The sequence below is a fragment of the Stegostoma tigrinum genome, chromosome 9 (assembly GCF_030684315.1).
Source record: "Stegostoma tigrinum isolate sSteTig4 chromosome 9, sSteTig4.hap1, whole genome shotgun sequence".
NCBI classification, from domain to species: Eukaryota; Metazoa; Chordata; class Chondrichthyes; order Orectolobiformes; family Stegostomatidae; genus Stegostoma; species Stegostoma tigrinum.
Window position 1 is genome coordinate 61,214,877 of NC_081362.1, and position 17,487 is coordinate 61,232,363.

Sequence of the window (17,487 nt, forward strand, 5' to 3'; positions counted from 1 at the left end):
GTCTTGGGCTTTGGTTGGAGGTGAAGGGTGAGGTGTAGGGGCAAGTGTAGCGGCTGCAGGGAAAGGTGCTGGGGGTGACGGGGCTAGTGGGGAGTGTGGAATGGATGAGGGAGTCATGGAGTGAGCAATGTCTATGAAAGGCAGATAAGGGTGGGGAGTGAAATATCGCTTTGGTAGTGCGGTCGGATTGTAGGTGGCGGAAGTGGAGGAGAATGATACGCTGAATGCAGAGGTTGGTGGGGTGGTATGTGAGGACCAGGGGGATTCTGTCTTTGGTTTTTTGGGGGGAGGGGGTGTGAGGGCAGAAATGTGGGAAATGCAAGAGATGTGGCTGAGGGCATTTTCAATCACCAGACAGGGGCCTGTTACAGTGCTTGAAATAGGTCTGGGATGTCCGTGAGTAGAACACCCCATCTTGGGACCAGACACAGTGGAGGTGGAGGATTTGAGAGTAAGAGACTACATACTTGCATGAGGGTGGGTGAGAGGAGGAGTAGTCTAGGTAGCTGTGGGAGTCGGTGGACTTGAAATAGATATTGGTTATCTGATATGGAGACATAGAGGTCCAGGAAGGAGCAGAAGGTATCGGAGATGGTCCAGGTGAATTTGAGGTTGGGGTGAACGGTGTTAGTAAAGTTGATGAGCTGTTCAAGTTCCTCATGGTAGCACGAGGGAGCACTAATACTGTCATCAACGTAGCGGAGGAAGAGGTGAGGGATGGTGCCAGTGTAACAGTGGAAGAGGGACTGTTCAACATATCCTACTGAAGAGGCAGGCATAGTTCAGACCCAAGATAATAAAATGTGAGGCTGGATGAACACAGCAGGCCAAGCAGCATCTCAGGAGCACAAAAGCTGACGTTTCGGGCCTAGACCCTTCATCAGAGAGGGGGATGGGGAGAGGGAACTGGAATAAATAGGGAGAGAGGGGGAGGCGGACCGAAGATGGAGAGTAAAGAAGATAGGTGGAGAGGAGAGTATAGGTGGGGAGGTAGGGAGGGGATAGGTCAGTCCAGGGAAGACGGGCAGGTCAAGGAGGTGGGATGAGGTTAGTAGGTAGATGCGGGTGCGGCTTGGGGTGGGAGGAAGGGATGGGTGAGAGGAAGAACAGGTTAGGGAGGCAGAGACAGGTTGGACTGGTTTTGGGATGCAGTGGGTGGGGGGGAAGAGCTGGGCTGGTTGTGTGGTGCAGTGGGGGGAGGGGACGAACTGGGCTGGTTTAGGGATGCAGTTGGGGAAGGGGAGATTTTGAAACTGGTGAAGTCCACATTGATACCATTAGGCTGCAGGGTTCCCAGGCGGAATATGAGTTGCTGTTCCTTCAACCTTCGGGTGGCATCATTGTGGCAGTGCAGGAGGCCCATGATGGACATGTCATCTAAAGAATGGGAGGGGGAGTGGAAATGGTTTGCGACTGGGAGGTGCAGTTGTTTGTTGCGAACTGAGCGGAGGTGTTCTGCAAAGTGGTCTCCAAGCCTCCGCTTGGTTTCCCCAATGTAGAGGAAGCCACACCGGGTACAGTGGATGCAGTATACCACATTGGCAGATGTGCAGGTGAACCTCTGCTTAATGTGGAATGTCATCTTGGGGCCTGGGATAGGGGTGAGGGAGGAGGTGTGGGGGCAAGTGTAGCATTTCCTGCGGTTGCAGGGGAAGGTGCCGGGTGTGGTGGGGTTGGAGGGCAGTGTGGAGCGAACAAGGGAGTCACGGAGAGAGTGGTCTCTCCGGAAAGCAGACAGGGGTGGGGATGGAAAAATGTCTTGGGTGGTGGGGTCGGATTGTAAATGGCGGAAGTGTCGGAGGATGATGCGTTGTATCCGGAGGTTGGTAGGGTGGTGTGTGAGAACGAGGGGGATCCTCTTTGGGCGGTTGTGGCGGGGGCGGGGTGTGAGGGATGTGTTGCGGGAAATATGGGAGACGCGGTCAAGGGCGTTCTCGATCACTGTGGGGGGAAAGTTGCGGTCCTTGAAGAACTTGGACATCTGGGATGTGCGAGAGTGGAATGTCTTATCGTGGGAGCAGATGGGGCGGGAGGCGGAGGAATTGGGAATAGGGGATGGAATTTTTGCAGGAGGGTGGGTGGGAGGAGGTGTATTCTAGGTAGCTGTGGGAGTTGGTGGGCTTGAAATGGACATCAGTTACAAGCTGGTTGCCTGAGATGGAGGCTGAGAGGTCCAGGAAGGCGAGGAATGTGCTGGAGATGGCCCAGGTGAACTGAAGTTTGGGGTGGAAGGTGTTGGTGAAGTAGATGAACTGTTCGAGCTCCTCTGGGGAGCAAGAGGCGGCACTGATACAGTCATCGATGTACCGGAGGAAGAGGTGGGGTTTGGGGCCTGTGTAGGTGCAGAAGAGGGACTGTTCCACGTAACCTACAAAGAGGCAGGCATAGCTGGGGCCCTTGCGGGTGCCCATGGCCACCCCCTTAGTCTGTAGGAAGTGGGAGGAGTCAATAGAGAAGTTGTTGAGGGTGAGGACGAGTTCAGCTAGGCGGATGAGGGTGTCGGTGGAGGGGGACTGGTCGGGCCTGCGGGACAGGAAGAAGCGGTGGGCCTTGAGGCCATCTGCATGCGGAATGCAGGCGTATAGGGACTGGACGTCCATGGTGAAGATGAGGTGTTGGGGGCCAGGGAATTGGAAGTCCTGGAGGAGGTGGAGGGCATGGGTGGTGTCACGGACGTAGGTGGGGAGTTCCTGGACCAAAGGGGAGAAAATGGAGTCCAGATAGGTGGAGACGAGTTCGGTGGGGCAGGAGCAGGCTGAGACGATGTGTCGACCAGGGCAGGCAGGTTTGTAGATTTTGGGAAACCAAGCGGAGGCTTGGAGACCGCTTTGCAGAACACCTCCGCTCAGTTCGCAACAAACAATTGCACCTCCCAGTCACAAACCATTTCCACTCCCCCTCCCATTCTTTAGATGACATGTCCCTCCCAAAATCCACCTCCTCCCACCCACCCTCCTGCAAAAATTCCATCCCCTATTCCCAATTCCTCCGCCTCCGCCACATCTGCTCCCACGATAAGACATTCCAATCCCGCACATCCCAGATGTCCAAGTTCTTCAAGGACCGCAACTTTCCCCCCACAGTGATCGAGAACGCCCTTGACCGCGTCTCCCGTATTTCCTGCAACACATCCCTCACACCCCGCCCCCGCCACAACCGCCCAAAGAGGATCCCCCTCGTTCTCACACACCACCCTACCAACAGCCAGATACAACGCATCATCCTCCGACACTTCCGCCATTTACAATCCGACCCCACCACCCAAGACATTTTTCCATCCCCACCCCTGTCTGCTTTCCGGAGAGACCACTCTCTCCGTGACTCCCTTGTTCGCTCCACACTGCCCTCCAACCCCACCACACCCGGCACCTTCCCCTGCAACCGCAGGAAATGCTACACTTGCCCCCACACCTCCTCCCTCACCCCTAGCCCAGGCCCCAAGGTGACATTCCACATTAAGCAGAGGTTCACCTGCACATCTGCCAATGTGGCATACTGCATCCACTGTACCCGGTGTGGCTTCCTCTACATTGGGGAAACCAAGCGGAGGCTTGGAGACCACTTTGCAGAACACCTCCGCTCAGTTCGCAACAAACAACTGCACCTCCCAGTCGCAAACCATTTCCACTCCCCCTCCCATTCTTTAGATGACATGTCCATCATGGGCCTCCTGCAATGCCACAATGATGCCACCCGAAGGTTGCAGGAACAGCAACTCATATTCCGCCTGGGAACCCTGCAGCCTAATGGTATCAATGTGGACTTCACCAGTTTCAAAATCTCCCCTTCCCCAACTGCATCCCTAAACCAGCCCAGTTCGTCCCCTCCCCCCACTGCACCACACAACCAGCCCAGCTCTTCCCCCCCCACCCACTGCATCCCAAAACCAGTCCAACCTGTCTCTGCCTCCCTAACCGGTTCTTCCTCTCACCCATCCCTTCCTCCCACCCCAAGCCGCACCCGCATCTACCTACTAACCTCATCCCACCTCCTTGACCTGTCCGTCTTCCCTGGACTGACCTATCCCCTCCCTACCTCCCCACCTATACTCTCCTCTCCACCTATCTTCTTTACTCTCCATCTTCGGTCCGCCTCCCCCTCTCTCCCTATTTATTCCAGTTCCCTCTCCCCATCCCCCTCTCTGATGAAGGGTCTAGGCCCGAAACGTCAGCTTTTGTGCTCCTGAGATGCTGCTTGGCCTGCTGTGTTCATCCAGCCTCACATTTTATTATCTTGGAATTCTCCAGCATCTGCAGTTCCCATTATCTCTGATAGTTCAGACCCATACGGACGCCGATAGCAACCTCTTTGGTTTGTAGGAAGTGGAAGGAGTTAAAGGAAAATTTGTTGAGGGTAAGGACAAGTTCTGTTAATTGGATGAGGGTGTCGGCAGAGGGGGACTGGTAGGACCTGTGGGAGAGGAAGAAGCGGAGGGCTTTTCGGCATGTGTATTCGTGTACAGAGACTGGGAGTCCATGGTAAAGGTGAGGTTTTGGGGGCCGGAGAATTAAAAGTCCTGGAGCATAGCAGACCATTGGACAACACTACCTTACATCGCTCAAATTCCATTACCAAACATTTTTCTTTAAAGACATTTGTGGTGCAAAGCATTCTGGATGTCAGAAATGGAGGTCTTCTGCCGGAGATGAAAGTACAGCAAGCATTATACTGACCAGCACCTACGGCACCAGCAGTGTGCCAGTTAATCAAATATTCCAGTTGATCGAGAGGTCTGCATAAATGATGTAAAACACACAGTAAGTAATAAAAACATACTGCAAGGAATATGCACATCGCTATTATATAATAATATATGAATCACTTAAATAATAAGCAACTTTGCCTTAAATTCAACTTTCCGACAGAAAGCCTTCTCATTCTCACCCTCAACGACTACTCAGACATCAGAGATCACCATAATATAATAAACATGATGCCAAAGCTTCGGGTATACATTTTGCTGGTTTATCAAGCCTACTGGTTCATAACATGCTGGTTAAAACAATATTTGCTATGTTTGATTTACGGGCTACTAAGCTGTGTGTTTTCAGCCCTTCTACCATGAACATGATGCCAATGTTCCAGTACCCTCAGTTTGAAGAAGGCTCCACTAAGTCATTGAAGATAGAGAGTAGTAGTGGAAGGATGTTGGTCTGACTGGAATCTGTGACCAGTGGTATTCCCAAAGCACTGAGGACCTCTATTGCTAATAATATATAAAAATGATTTGGAGGAGAATGCAGGTGGCCTGATCAGTAAATTTGTGGATGACACAAAGACTGGGGGAGCTGCAGATAGAGAGGGGGAATGCCAGATAGGCTAGAGACTTGAGCGCAGAAATTGGAGATAGAGTTTCATCAGACAAATGTGAGGTGATATATTTTGGGAAATTTAATGCAGGACAGAGGTAAACAGTAAATGGAAGAACCTTTAGTAGTATCAACACACAGTGGGATATAGATGTACAGGTCTACAGTTCCTTGAATGTGGCAACACAAGGAGATTCAGTGGACAAGAACGCATACAGAATGCTTGGCTTCATTGGCTGAAGCACAGAGTATAAAAACTGGCAAGTCATGTTGCAGCTGGAGAGAACTTTAGTTAAGCTACATTTGGAATATTGTGTATAGTTCTGATCACCACACTGCCAGAAGGATGCAGAGGCTTTGGAGAGGGTACAGAGATGGTTTACCAGGATGTTGGCTGGTTTAGAGGGTATTAACTATGAGGAGAGACTGGACAAGCTTGGTTTGTTTCCAATTGTATGTTGAAGGATGAAGGGGGCACCTGATAGAAGTTTACAAAATTATGAGAGGCATGGATAGTCAAAGTCTTTTTCCCAAGATAGAAATGCCACTTACGAGGGCACATAGCTTTAAGCTAAGAGGGAATAATTTTAAAGGAAATGTGAGAGTCACATTATTTACACAGAGTTTGGCACTGCTTGGAATGTACTGCTGGAGAAGATGGTGGAGGTGCATACAGTAGAAATGTTTAAGAGGCATTTTGACAGATCTACGAATAGGCAAGGATTGTGAGATACAGACCGTGTGGAGGCGAAAGGTTTTTATTTTAGAAAGGCATCATGAGTCAGCACAGACTTGGAGGGCCGAAGGTCCTGTTCTTTGTTCTTTGTTGGACTTAACTCTGCAGTCACTGTGCTGTTGCACTGGTCTCTCCAAAATATTTTCAAGCAAGGGACATCCGATCACCACAACTCTCTGTGTGTGTTCCAATACTCTTGACCCATTACTTTGTCGAAACACATGGCTCCATCCTTTACAATTCTCACCAGTTTATCAGGATCGAATGTAAATGTTCTTCATGCAGTGTGAGAATCCTCTGGAGTCTAGGTGCCACTTGTTCTCTGAGAAAACCTAAGGTCAACAATGTGCTTACTAAGATAATAAAATGTGAGTCTAGATGAACACAGCAGGCCAAGCAGCATCTCAGGAGCACAAAAGCTGACGTTTCGGGCCTGGACCCTTCATCAGAGAGGGGGATGGGGAGAGGGAACTGGAATAAATAGGGAGAGAGGGGGAGGCGGACCGAAGATGGAGAGAAAAGAAGATAGGTGGAGAGAGTATAGGTGGGGAGGTAGGGACTGGGATAGTATCAGAAGTATTGTTCGAGTACGTTTGCTGTACATCGGATAACATCTTTAACAGAGATTCGTGTTGGAAACAGCACCAAACATGAAAAATGGTTCAATAACAATTCTAGAAATCACCCTTAAATAAAAGAATGATATTCAACAAGTGGAACATAGCAGACGACAAGATATGGCATGAATTCCAGATAAAGGACAGTGACAGAATAATAAGCAGGTTCTAAAGCAAGAGAATAACAATTTAACTGAGAAAGAAAGCAAGGAAAAGATTTACATTATCAGAATGTTATGTATATTCTTCTAAATGGTTGTAAGTACTGTATTTATAGAATTATAGAATCCCTACAGTGCAGAAGGAGGCTTTTTGGCCCATCAAATCTGCACCAACCCACTGAAGACTATCTCAACCCAGGCCCTTACTGTGTCTCCATAACTCCATGTTCCCCATGGCTAATCTGTCCTGCCGACACATCCCTGAACACTACGGACAATTTCAGGATAGCCAATCCACCTAACCTGCAGATCTTTGGACTGTGGGAGGAAACCAGAAGGAAACCCACACAGACATGGGGAGAATGTGTAAACTCCACACAGACAGTCACCCGAGGCTGGAACCAAACATGGGTCCCTGACATTGTGAAGCAGCAGTGCTAACCATTAAGCCACCACATTGCCCAAAACTGATCGAAACGATATCAAAAAGAGCACAAAAGCAGAAAGAAAAAGAAAAATTGTGTATATTAGGTGCAGGTTTTCCCTGTGTATGTAAAATGAGAGGAGGAGGATGCTGTTGGACACACTTGTTGGGTCTCAGTGTTGCCTAGTGGCGGTGACTGGAATCTACCATGACCAATCAGGATTCAGTGTCACTATTTGTCAAGCTAATCCTGCTAAATTCTCACTGGCAGCATTGGAATGTACTTTTGGTGTAAAGACAATGAGGAATTTAATACAGGCGCCGAAAATGCAATCTAATCACTGCCATTGGTTGATGCCAACCTTACTGTTACTCAAAGAGCTGACTAGGACTGTCTGTAAATATGTGTGGATTTTTGTTTCAATTCTCACAGAAGTACTCAAAACTTGTGGATAAAAAAAGCAGACAGTACAACGCTGACCGAATCCTTGGTTGCATTAGGAATTGGTGTCACAGCATGAGAGAATGCAATTCTTACATCCAGCATTAGGATTAATTCCAGCTCAGACCTTCAGGATAAAAGTGTCGTTGCGTGGGAAGGAGCTCAGGGGAAATTAGTCTGGGCAATCTCAGTCGTGGCCTTGCTGAGTGTCAGGTCACAGCCAATAGTTACTGATGATTTCCATGAAATTGGCAATTGTCGCTCAAAAAGAGGCCACGGGTTGGCTGGTCTGGGAAATAGAAACGTCATTTTTACAGCCAGACAGAGATGCTGTGCTGAGTTTGGGGTTAAATCACAGTTTATTGTTGGCCCAGAATAGAGGGACTTTTACTCTACAGCAAGTCTGCAATGTATCTAACTCCAGCAATACTTGATGCTGACAATGCCTGCCAAAACTATAAAATGCTGTTTTCCACAACAGTGACATCCCTTACCTTGATAAGCAGCAACATTCACTCTTTCCCCTGACAAAAAAAACTCAAAATTTTAGAACAAAAACCATTTCTGCAAAATGTGGTAAGGGACTATTTCTGCAGAGCTGTTCTGTGGTGTGGATGTCACAGAGGACTATTCTCAAGCAAAGATAAAACATTTTTACTCAGTTTGCAAGAGCTAGGCTGTTAAGGGGTGATGGCCGGAAGAATTTCTTCAAACAAATAAAAGAGAAAAGCTGAAACCTTCTCCTCCGAAAGCTGTTAAGGCAGGGTCAATTGAAAATGCTGATTTGAGATTGATAGAGTTTTGTTAAACAAAGGGTTATTAAGAGATACAGAACCAAGTTGAATGAATGGAGATATGCTACCAATCAGTCAGGATCTCACTGAGTGCTGGGGTAGGCTGCAGGAGCCGTATTGCCTACTCATGCTCCAGTGACCTTAATGAATGTATATAAATAGAATTTAACAGAAACACACAACATTTTTAACCCCAGCAAATGTATTCTTCACACAACAAAGCAGCAAAGTTAATGCAGTTTATTCCAACATGAAGTAAATTACAAAAATGCACTTCACTGTGTCCAGCTCTGAAGGAGCAAGCCACAGTAACAAAAATAGAAATTCAGCAACCAATTGCACGCCTGGAGCAAAGAAAAAGCTTATGCAAATGTGTTCAATATGTAAAAGTAATAAGCTGCAGTATTTTCAGGGCGTCAGTTTTCTTTTCCTGTTCTTATTCCTTCATGTTTGAAAATTTTCCATCTGCTTTGGGCCAACATTTCATTCTCACCTTCAACTAAATTTCAACTAATGTGATTGTAGAGTCTTTCAATAAAAAGTTGCTGATGCAAAAAGCAGTCAGGGCTGTTAAGGGACACAAAACTGGTTTAATGGGCTATGTTTAAGCCTACATGGCATAATTGTAATTAGTAATGATGTGAGTGCAGAGTTATCTAAACTAAACAGTCTTGGTTTAGTTGCAGGTTATCATGGAAGTTCACCAAGATTACTGCCCCATTTTGTAAAAAGTGATTTTTAATCCTCTCACTTTGAGAAAATCGATTTAATCTTTAGTCTTACATCTATTAGACCCAAGTAATATGACAAACTCAATAATGGCTGAGACTAAAATTTTTGAAGCTTTTTACCAACCAACTCAAGCAGTTAACAATTCATCATGTTTCTAGCCAAGGCAAGAACTTGTCCTCACTGCCTGTGCGTGTATGTTTTGAAATAGTTTGCTCTCTGCCACAATATACCCACATTTATACTCTGGAATGATCATACTTTGACAATCTTTATATTACACGTCATGGCATTCTACATTAAATGTAATACCTATTTTGTGGAGATTAGTCACAAGTCTGAACACTTCTGCGTTAACATGCAGAAAAATATCTGCATTTGCACTCATTAAAAGGATGAATATTTTTCCTGGAAAAGAGCATATTTCTTTGCCTGGGGTATTCAGCATCAGGAGCTGTCATTCCCAGGTGAAGTAAAACATGGTTAGATGCAAGAAAAGCCACTGCCTATCAACATGTTTCTGCTCAAAACTCAGAACTGTATCCCTCCTTAAACAGCAACATTTTTTTTCCCCAAATGAATCAGAAGAAAACGCGTTGGAAGAAAGGTTATGGGACACACAAAGTTCATTCTGTTTCTTTCCCCACAGATACTGCCTGACCTGGTAAGTTTCCCCAGCACTTTCTATTTTTATTTCTGAACTCTGGCATCTGCAGTATTTTGCTTTTATTTGAGCATTTTTACAACCTGGTATGCGTTATCTATTGCCCACTTTATATGAAATTCACAATTTAGTATACATATTGTGCTGCACCAAAATTAATAACTTGCCAGTTATGTGATCATGAATCACTTGTGATTTTGTTCAACCAGATCAACCCTATAAATTCTATCCCGCAATTCTTCAACATTTACCGCGTGTAGAACAAGTAACTAAAAAAATAGGAACTTCTGTAGTGTTGAAATCCAAACCCTACTCGATAACATCTTCAAGACTTTTTAACTTGGAACATCTGTTGCAAAAATGTTAACATTTTGGCCTCAGTGGTTCTTAGTATACAGAGAATGTATATTGGATTGATAATTAGCTAACTCATGCTAGCACACAGCACAATGTAAAAACAACAAAGGCTCAGGCTGACAAATAGTTGGCAACTTTCAGACAATATAAATTTCACACATGGTCATCATGAATAAGATAGAGCCCAACCATCTCCCACTGACATCCGGCAGCACCACCACTGACATTTAATCCTTGGCTACGGGGTGGCACGGTGGCTCAGTGGTTAGCACTGTCGCCTCACAGCACCAGGGACCCGGGTTCGATTCCAGCCTCGAGCAACTGTCTGTGTGGAGTTTGCACATTCTCCCCGTGTCTGCGTGGGTTTCCTCTGAGTGCTCCGGTTTCTTCCCACAGTCCAAAGATGTGCAGGCTAGGTGGATTGGCCATGCTAAATTGCCCGTAGTGTTCAGGGGTGTGTGGGTTTTCGGGGGATGGGTTTGGGTGGGATGCTCCAAAGGGCAGTGTGGACTTGTTGGGCCGAAGGGCCTGTTTCCACACTGTAGGGAATCTAATCTAATCTAATCTGCTAAATTCTAAGGCAGAGCTTCCCAGTGTAGGGGATGGGACCACAAAGGGGCTGTTACCCTATGGTCTCACGCAGACCGCCACACTCAGCTCTCAAAGTTTACTGAGGGATTACAACAATTTGAATTGATTTATTGTCACGTGTACCCAAGTACAATGAAAAGCAATATTTGCGCGCAGTACAGGCAGATCATAGCATCAAGGACACACACATCAGAGGGTGAAAAACAAACTTTGACGGAGTATGGCAGACAGTTTACTCCGCACAGGACATGCGCTAGGCAAGATCAACATTAACAAGATCAGCATCACTCAAAGTTAGAGAGCCCATTCGTAATGATAGCAGGGAAGAAGCAGGTACATGTGTTCAAGATTCTACAGCTTCTGCCTGATGGAAGAGGTTGTAGGAGAGCATTATCAGAGCAGGATGGGCCTTGCATGCTGTTGGCAGCCTTTCTGCAGCAACAAGATGAGTACTTGAAGTCCATGGATGGGAGATGGGCTTCCATGATGATCTGGGCTGTGCACCAAACCTTCTGTAGATTCTTACAGACCTGGGTGGGGCAGGTGCTGTACCAGACATTATGCACCCAGACAGTATGCTCTCCATGACGCATCTTTCAAAGTTGGTGAGTTTCCTTATGGACTTGTCAAATTTCCTCAGCTGCCTGAGGTAGAAGAGGCTTTATTGTGCCTTCTTGACCATTGTATTTATGTGGGAAATCCAGGGCAGGCTGTTGGTTATCGTCCTCCAAGGAACGTGACACTCTCAACTGTCTCAACCTCCGTTCCATTGATGTAGAGGGGGGCATGTTCTCCTCATTTCTTTTTGAAGTCAATGATCAGTTCTTTAGTTTTGCTGATGTTGAGAGACAGATTATTTTCATTGCCACCACATCACCGAGCACTCTATCTCCTTTGGGAGTCATAGTGGGAAACTGACAAGCATTATCTTAAAGAGTCATCATTGACCAGAACTGAAAACAAAAAAAAATGCTGGAAATCGCAGCTGATGAGGCAGCATCCACGGAGTGAGGGCAAGCCAATATTTCGAATCTATAAGTCTCTTCATCAGAACTTTGAGGAAGGATCGTCTAGACTCGAACCATTAACCTGCTCTCTCTCCATGGATGTTTCCAGACCCACTGTGATTTCCAGCAAGTTTTGTTTTCAGCACAGATACCTGCATCTGTAGTAATCTGCTCCATCACTGACCAGAAAGTTGGTTGACCCAGCTGGTAAAACTGTGGCAATACGAATAAACAGAAGGTGCATACTTTCTGCCTCATGAAACTTTCTTATTCAAGGATTTAAGTGAAGCGTGTGGTGGAATATCCATGATTCACCTGGATGGCCATTGTTGTAACAACACTGAAGAGGCTCAACAATACCCAAAATAAATTAAAGCACTTGACCACACCCTCTACACCAGGATTCAGTATCTACTCCTTCCAATCTTAGGCTGCTGCATGGGAAATCAACAGAATGCACACCTATAACTTATTCTTATTATAAGATGGGTTGTCAATATTCAATTTTCACTATTTGACTTCAATACTTAAGACTTCCATGAACTGAAAATAGTTTTAAAAGCATAGAAACATAGAAAATAGGAGCAAGAGTAGTCCATTCGGCTCTTCAAGCCTGATCTGTCATTCAATACAATTATGGCTGACCATCCAACTCAGCACTCTGTCCCTGCTTTCTCCCCATATTGTTTGATCTTTTTAGACCTAACAATTATATCTATCTCCTTATTGAAAACATTCAACGATTTGACATCAAACACTTTCTGTGGCAGAGAGTTCCACAGGAGCGGCACTTTCCAGCTGAAGAAATTTCTCCTCATCTCAGATGGCACTGATCAGAAAAGATTACCTGACCAGACCAGGTAATATATGAGATTGGCTATATTAAACTAACTATTTTAATCAAAAGCAAAGGAACTCAGTCAGGCATGAATAAATTTATACCACTTATTTTATTCATATTCGCATGATAACTACACATGTGAGAGATGAAGATTGTCTATAACTATCCAGACTGGGGTGAAACAATGACACTGACAACAGAGTCTGCAAAGGAACAATGCATTGGCAGTCGTATTTGACCAAATGGGAGAGAGAAAACAACATGAACCGTTAACACAAGGATGCTTCTCTCCTCTCTCAATCTCTCTGAAGAAATCAGAAACTAACCATTGCAAACAACTTGGGGCAATTATTCATTGAGAATATCAGGCCAACAGTAGCTTCATCATTATGGAAGAAACAAGACAGTTAGACCCACCTCTTATTCTTGTAACCAAGGGACAAGGTCTGGAATTGCATTTGGTATCTCTGCTTCTGCTGGGTAACCTTCTCCCCAACCACTTTCTTTTTAACACTCTGTGGCCTGTATTTGCGTCTATGTGTTTAATGTTGCATTTTCTAAATTTCTTTGGATTCACTAAGGAATAAAACTCCACCTTCTTTCATTCAGAGAAACCTTAAAATTGGCTTTCTTTCATTTGATCTTTGTAACTAAATTTGGTAGGAGTGCAAAGCTATGTGCAAAAAATGAAATAAAAGTATTTGTTACATACAACTGAAATAGGATTAAAAAGTGAGCAGTTGATCAACCTTCCTCATCCAATCATAACAAACCTCCAATACCAAGGAAAATAAAAGCAGCAACACAGGTGAATAATGTCCTCTCCAAGTTACAGCCTAAGTCCCGATCATTATAACATAAATACATAAAATTGTTCCTCGTGTGTCATAAGGTCACTTGCCAGAAATTCTAAGATCACACTTGGGCATACCAGTGCTTGGATTGAAATGCCAACTTTATACAAATGGCTTGCTGTAATACTGTGATTTCTACCATGGGATGTGCATGTACAAGTACACACACACACACACAACACACACACACACACACACAGGCACACACAAACATATACATATGCACACGCATATACACGCGCACACCTACGCGCACATACACACACACATGCGAAGTGGCCACTTACAAACATTTCAATAAAGAAAGTTAGGTATAATATGCTTTGGGGTGGTTTCTAAATGCCCTATTCTAGACTGGAAGTATCCCATTTTGGCAATGTTTTGAACGTATCTGTATGACTGGACTATATTACAGAAACCAATGCAACAATAAGGTAACAAGTCCCCTGGACCTAGTGGTCTACACCCTAAGGTCTAAAAATAAAGTGGCAGCGGAGAATGCATTAGTTCTAATCTCTCAAAATTTCCTAGACACTGGAAAGGTGCCAGAAAATTGATAATAGCTAATGCAACTCTTCTAGTCAAGAAAGTAGGGAATCAGAAGATAAGAATGTGTAGACTATTTACCTTAACATATGTCAGTTCGAACATGCTGAACCAGGGGAGCCATGGAGTATAAAATTAGGGAAGTTTTACTACCACTGTAAAGGGCATTGATGAGACCAGGCCCAGATTATTATATATAGCTTGGGTCCCTGCATTTAAGGAAGGATATATTTATATTGGAGGTACTGCATAGAGGGTTCCCTGGATTGATTCCTGGAATGAAACAGTTGTTTCATGAGGAAGGTTGAGAAGGATGGACCATTAGTGATTCGAGTTAGAAGATGAGATGAAATATTTCAGATTCTGACGGCATTTGACAGGTTTGATGCCTCCTCACAGGGAGCTCAGATTAAAGTGTTAGCCTATTTAATTTGGAGGCCGGCAGGAATTTGTTCTCTCTGAGGGCCATTCGATTTTGTAATTATCACAGCAAGCAATGGAGGCTGAATCATTGAATATATTCAGGAAAATGGAGTTAAAGCCACAATCAATATTGAATGGCAGAGTATGCTTAAAAGGAGCAAATGTTCTATTCTTTCCATGATTTCTTTATGTTACATTCTCATGATAAGCCTCCATTTCTCCTTTCTTTTAAAAGCAGAATGTTACATTGTGTCACATTTATAATGTAAAATTGTGAATTTATTAGATGAACACTAAGTGGATAATCTTGCAGTGATGTAATGTTGTTTCATATTGTTGCAGGAGAACATCGTTATCCAGTTCTTCTAGCAGACAAAATAGTGACAGTCGCAAATCTAAGAACCAAAATAACCCTTTCTAACTGAATTATAAGTCAACAAAATTGGTTCTCATCTTTCTCGACCATCAGCCTGTCTCTTCTGAGACTTTCAAACAAATTTATACTTCTCTGCAATATTCAAAACTATCCTTCTCATGGACCTCCTGGCTGTGCTTTGTAATGCCAATTTTATGTCCCAGTAACAAATTGTCAGGATTCTACAGCTTCAGAATGACATTCACATTCAATAGCCTATAAACTGAGCCGACCACTAAAGTCTGTATCCATATATATGTGATATATATGTATAGATTTATTTGATTTGATTGGATTTATTTATTCTCACTTGTGTCTTGTTACAAAATACAGTGAAAAGTGTAGTAGAGTGTTACCACTCTCCGGCATCAACTTAAAATAATGAAAATTAAAAGAAAACATAGAATATAAAAGCAGAAAAGTGAAAAAATAATGAAAGTGTCCAACTTTGCTGTCCTTCTTGTCAAGTGCAGCATTATGGGCCATGGGCCTGCTGGCCAGGCACAAGGCCCATTCGCTGCTCTGCTGCTGCTTGATCAAAGTCACTGCTCTTTGGTACCATCTCGTCTCCACCGATGCTCTCATCGCTATGAACCCACACTGGATCTCTCCGATGCAGGTACCATCAGTGCTGCCGGGTACTGAACCAGCTCAATTTGAATCCATGAGTCCATTTCAGGCTCACCTCCCTGATGCAGCTGTCCCTGACGCCACCGAGCCTCAAACTGGGCCAGGCAGGAGCTGAGTGCGCGGCCATGCCCTGCAGGGACAGCGGAGTGAGTGCGGGCCAGAGGGACATTGGCGGATCGGACGTGGGTCAGAACACGCCCTGGACGGGCCAAGGGGCTACATCCCTGAGCAGCAGAGGAGCCACATCTCCAGAACAACAGATGGTCGTGTAGCAGGAGCGACTGTGAGGCCGTGTACCGGAGCATTGTGGGGGCTGAGTCTCAGGGCAACATGTGGCTTAGAGAGCTGTTTGGTGGGAATCAGCTTCGATGGGTTCCGGAGGTGTTTTCAGAGCCGGCTGAGTCAGTCGACTGGCCTGTCAGGCCTGGTGTGGGGCTTTTGTTCTCCTTGTGGAGTAGGCCCCTGACAGTGGCATGGCACAGACTGGTGTAGCCTGGAGCAGGACTCTGGCAGCGATGAAGCAGCAAAGTAGGAAAGTTGGACTCTCTTTAAGTTATCTTTCTGTATTTTATTCTGTGAATGGCGCTTACGTACGAGCGACGGTGCACACTTTACACTGCATTTTACTTTGAATGTACGTGACAAAGGATACACAGCAACAGCTGTGAGTCAATGATGATGCAGAAGTGCCAAGAACTCAAACTCACCTCTGACACACGCATACGAGTTCACGCTGCTGGGCCCACTTGCTGCTGCTATAATTGAGCTCTTCACCAAGGAGTAAACTAACGTAGAAGATAAAAATACGAGAAAAGAGAAAAAAAGAAACAAAAAGAAAAGCAGACGGAACTGACACACCTCAGGCTCACAAGCACTGCTCCATATACAAAAATGTTAACATTGTAACATTGTCTCTGCCCACTCCTGCCCCACTGAACTCATCTCTCCTTACCTTGACTCTGTTTCCTCCCCTTGTCCAGGAACTCCCCACCTACATCTGGGACACCACCCACACCCTCCACCTCCTCCAAGACTTCCAGTTCCCTGGCCCCCAACATTTCATCTTCACTATGGACATCCAATCCCTGTACGCTTTTATCCCCCGCGTGGATGGCCCAAAAGCGCTCTGCTTCTTCCTCTCCCGCAGGCCCAACCAGCAGCCCCTCCACCGCCACTGTCATCTGCTTATCCGAACTCATCTTTACCCTTAACAATTTCTCCTTCGACTCCTCCCATTCCCTACAGACTAAGGGGATGGCCATGGGAACCCGCATGGGCCCAAGCTATGCCTGCCCCTGTGTAGGATACATGGAATAGTCCCTTTCCCGCTGTTAAACTGGCACTTTACCGCACCTCTTCCTCCGCTACATTGATGATTTATCAATGCTGCCTCGTGCTCCTATGAGGAGTTTGAACAGTTTCAACTTTACTAACACCTTTCACCCCAATTTCAAATTCACCTGGACCATCTCTGATACCTCCTGGACTTCTCTGTCTCCATCTCTGGTGACGCCTTAAAAGCGATATCTATTTCAAGTCCACCGACTTCCGCAGCTACCTGGCCTACACCTCCTGTCACCCACCTTCCCACAAGAATGCAAGCATTTAGTCCCAATTCCTCTGCCTCCACCAGGTCTGCTCCCAAGATGGGGCATTCCACTCCTGAACATCCCAGCTGCCCTCTTATTTCAAAGTCCGCAACATCCCCCCTCAAGTGATCGAAAATGCTTTTGACCACATCTCTTGCGTTTCCCGCTGTTCTGCCCTCACATTCCGCACTGCACCCCCACAACAAAACAAAGATAGGATCCTCCTCGGCCTCACATATCACTCCACTAACCTCCAGATTCAACATATCATTCTCCGCCACTTCCGTCACCTGGAATCTCATCCCAAAACCAAAGATATATTTCCCTCCCCACCACTATCTGCCTTCCGTAGGGACCA